Source organism: Labeo rohita, unplaced genomic scaffold (assembly GCF_022985175.1).
Source record: "Labeo rohita strain BAU-BD-2019 unplaced genomic scaffold, IGBB_LRoh.1.0 scaffold_1216, whole genome shotgun sequence".
Taxonomy (NCBI): Eukaryota; Metazoa; Chordata; class Actinopteri; order Cypriniformes; family Cyprinidae; genus Labeo; species Labeo rohita.
The window spans coordinates 1-4,317 of record NW_026127358.1 but is presented as its reverse complement, the minus strand read 5'-3'; the positions used below and the strand labels follow the sequence as shown (position 1 = coordinate 4,317).

The following is a 4,317-nucleotide window of genomic DNA, read 5'->3' as shown; positions in this document are numbered from 1 at the left end:
TTTTAAAGTCAATAAAGTAAATGATAGCATAACTTAAGTTTGTTATTTGTGTAATATTAATGTATGTTCAACACTCTTACAGTGTAATTAAATTGCAATTGCTATATCACCAAAATGCATTTTAGTTTATGCTAAGTGAATTCTGCATTTCAGAACTTAAATACAAGAGTGGATATTTAAATTGTACTTAAGTATACTTGAAATAGTTCCACTTCAGCACAAACAAGTATATTTAATACAACTTAAGTTAAACGTCAGCACTGCTTTTGCACAACTAAAATGCATTTAGTACAAAATTAGTTGTTCCAATTTAACAGACTTTAAGTATACCAATTTATAGTGTGCCACAAACATATTTAGTACATACAAATAAATTATACTTTTTTTATATATATTATACTTTTCATTAGGGTTGTCAGATATGAAGTCACAATTTTTACATATGTAGCCACAATAGGGAAAGGATAGTTGAAACGTTTCATATTTTTGTATACTATGTTAAGCGATGTAATTCATGAAAAAAACGTATTTACAGTTATAAAATTACAGTTCTGTATGTTTCTAAATTTATGCAACTTTTTTTCTCTCATTTTCTGTCTTTGTGTAGGACTGAAAAGCAATCAGTATCATTTTACCTCACAAGCTCTGACATAAGTGATTGTTTTGAATTGACTTGTGAAACAGAACTAATCCACCATGGCACGCGAACAAGACTACTACACTATCGTGTGTGGGCTGCAGGAGTTTGATTTGCAAATGAACGCAGTGCCCAGTGATCTTGTACTGATAGGTGAACGTGCCTTTCCACTTGTCGTGAATCCAAGAGGTCAGGTGCTGATGGCTGCATCTTATTACGGTCAAGGACGTGTGGTGGTGTTGGGACATGAGCAATACCTAACAAGCTTTCCCGGCCTCATAAAGAATGCCCTAAAGTGGCTCATGCCATGTTCTGGTGATGCTGGCATTGTAGGAATTCAGAAGAGTTTATGTTCAGTAGCTGCAAACTTGAATGACTGCTCTATCAAGACAGAGCTAGGAGACTTTCGAAGTGGATTAGCTGTTTATATCACAGATGCTTACAGTGTTGAGAATTGTGCAAAGGATCTGATTGCTTTCATCAAAGCTGGGGGTGGCTTGATTATGGGTGGCCAGGCCTGGCATTGGGCTGGAACCCACCCACAAGAAAACACTCTAAAGAATTTCCCAGGAAACAAGGTGTGAAGCGTTGCAGGAATTTACTTCTCGGAATGCTATGGAGAAGTTGGCATTTTTCCTGTTCCAAAACAAATCCCTTATAGTTGGCTTGCTTTATCGTAAGTTTAGCAGACATTCTTACTTTTTATCTGTTTTTTTAAAGAAAGCATACAATTCACCAGCTGTTTTTTATTGTTACTTTACAGTATAGGCAAGGACTTTAAGGATGACCTACAGTTCCTGCTAGAAGGTGTGTCCGAGTTTGATGTCCAAGGTGAGTCTATAGCATCTGAGGTGATGGTGCATGGACCATTAGCATTTCCTATTGCACTCACTCCAGCTGGAAAAGCATTCATTGCTGGTGCCTATTATGGGCAAGGACGAGTTATTCTGTTATCACATGAATGCTACGTGGCCCGGGACTCTCTGTCCACTTTCCTGATCAACGCTATCAAGTGGCTTGATGAAGATCGCAAGGGTGTTATTGGGATACTACCCAGCCTAAAAGCAGCCCACACAGTACTGAGCAAATCTGGTTTAGATTGCCAGTTGACTGGTTTCAGAAAAGATCTAAGCGTCTACATTTGCACTTCATACAGTGATGCCCAGTGTGCAGAAATCCAAGAATTTGTTGCTGAAGGTGGAGGTCTTATGATTGGGGGTCATGCTTGGTATTATGCCCAGACCCACTGTGGCTGCAATGTGATGACCGATTACCCAGGAAATCACATTCTTAATAAGATGGGATTGTCTCTCTTGGGCAACACCTTGATTGGAGGGTTATATAAAGCCCCAGAAATTGAGCAAAGTTGTAAAGAGGGGTACCACTTTTGTAACATGCTGCATCGGTTTGCTGAACATGTATACCTGGGGAAAGAACTGATTAATCATGAACAGAGCTGCTTCAAGCAGCTGGGCAATGACTGTGCCAGTTACCTTCAAATGCGATGTCACGACAGCGCCACCTATACTTCAGTGGTAGCGATTCTTAGTGACATAGTGAAGAAGTTTGGTTTTCCACAAGTGTGTAGTAACTGCCCTGTTAAAAGTGCCAAAGACTGCCTGATGCTCCACATTGGGTCTGAGGTATACAAAGTGTCGCCTGATCCTGATGCCCTTCTTCCATACATCATCAAGGACAGACCTAAGTTTCCCACTGTGTCTAATGCAAGAGTTCGGATCAGTGCCAAAACTGAAGGTACGAAAGTTTTCCAAAAAAAGTGCAGGGTAAATTGTATTTCTTGTTTAAGTTTCAAAATACTTGAGCACTATAAAATAAGAATGCAATTTCTTGTTTCAGGCTCTGAAGAATGGATAAGCACAGGCTTATATCTTTCTCCTGGTATGAAAACGAACATAGCAGTACCTCCAGAGATCATTAGGAAAAATTGGCAGGTGATGAATAAAGTCTATGCCTGTACATTACATGTTAACAATCAATGAATAGTTGCTGCATGTAGTATACTTGATAGATGCAACCTTATTGCTCATTGGAGCACATGTTATTAACATGAGGAGGTAACACTTTTTGCAGGTGCAACTTGGTTGCCAAACAGATGATATTGGTGGAGCAAAGGTTCTGAAACGGGCTCCTGTTGTCCATGAGCAATTCCCTTTGGATGCAGAGATGGTCCAAGTCTGCAATTTATGGGGAGGGCTCATCTACATAATAGCACCTCCCCAAAGCAAAGTGAATGGGGTAGAAATTGTTGTGCATGATGCCGTACAGGCTCCATACTTTAAGTCTGGTAAGAATTCTGAATGAGCATCACAGTGAGGTTTCTATTCAGAACATTTAACATTGTATGGTAAACGTTTTGGTAACACCTTATAATAACGTTCAGTTGTAAGTCATTTATAAGCAATCAGTTAATGATCAAATAATCATTTGCAAAACAGTTATAAAAGATTACTAAGTGATATGCTAACAATTTGTGTATGTTTTGTTAATTCATTTACAAGTATTTTACAAGTAATTAGGTATTAATTAACTAATCATTTACAAAACATGACTATGCATTCATAAATGATTAATAAGTGATATTTTAGTATTTTTATCTATGCTTTGTAGATTAAGTTATATATAATTACAAGTGATTAAATAATGATGAACTAATAATTTACAAAACATCACTATATGTTCACAAATGATTAAGTAATATGCTAACAATTTACAAATCTGTCGTAAGTTATCTTTAAAAAAATAGCATATCATGAAATAATCAAACAGATCCTTAGTCAATTGTTAATAAGTTACTAGTTAATATATTATTAATCAATTATAAATAATTAAAATGTCAATCATTGAAATTTTTACCCTCCACTGAAGATCACATCATGAATAAATCATTTACAAATCTTTCTGCATCCCCTAATCTGAAGTGTAAACAGTTCATCGTTGTAAATGTTTTACTCATCATTCGTAGATTTTCCTCACCAGCGTGTATACCCACACAACCTGTAACCGGCAGGTTTGTAAAACATTTACAACTGTTGAGTAGTTTACACTTTAGATAAAGGGAAGCTGAAAGATTTGTAAATGATTTATTCATGTGTTTACACAACAGGTTTTGAATATTTGTTGTGTGTATTGCAATGTAAGGGCTGACTGGTGAGGGTAAAGATGGTAAACACATGGAGTATTTTAGTGCTGTGCACCTGATTTAATCTTCAGTGGAGGGTAAAACTGGTTCACATTATCACTAGATCCCACACATTCCACACAGAACACAAGTCTGTGCTGATGAGAGAAAGGGTTTACACGTTTATTCACTTGACAGCAAATAATTTATTATTATTTTAAAAAAGAAAATATTTTTAGAATAATTGCATTTTTGTGCTTTTCAACATATCACTTATTAATCATTTATAAACACAGAGTCATGTTTTGTAAATTATTAGTTCATCATTAACTAATTACTTGTAAATTAACTTGTAATTGACTTGTAAATGAATTAACAAAACATACACAAATTGTTAGCATATCACTTATTAATGATTTGTCAATGTTTTGAAAATGATTATTTCACCATTAACTAATCACTTATAAATGACTTACAACTAAATGTTATTATAAAGTGTTACCACGTTTGAATGCTAACTTGTTTCATCCCTCAGGAGAGA

The 4,317-nt window shown here is 35.9% G+C and overlaps 1 pseudogene; it reads left to right on the top strand.

Annotated features, from left to right (window-relative positions):
- Nucleotides 1-679: 679 nt before the first annotated feature.
- On the top strand, nucleotides 680-2,942 carry LOC127157836 (TRPM8 channel-associated factor homolog; annotated as a pseudogene).
- Nucleotides 2,943-4,317: the final 1,375 nt, after the last annotated feature.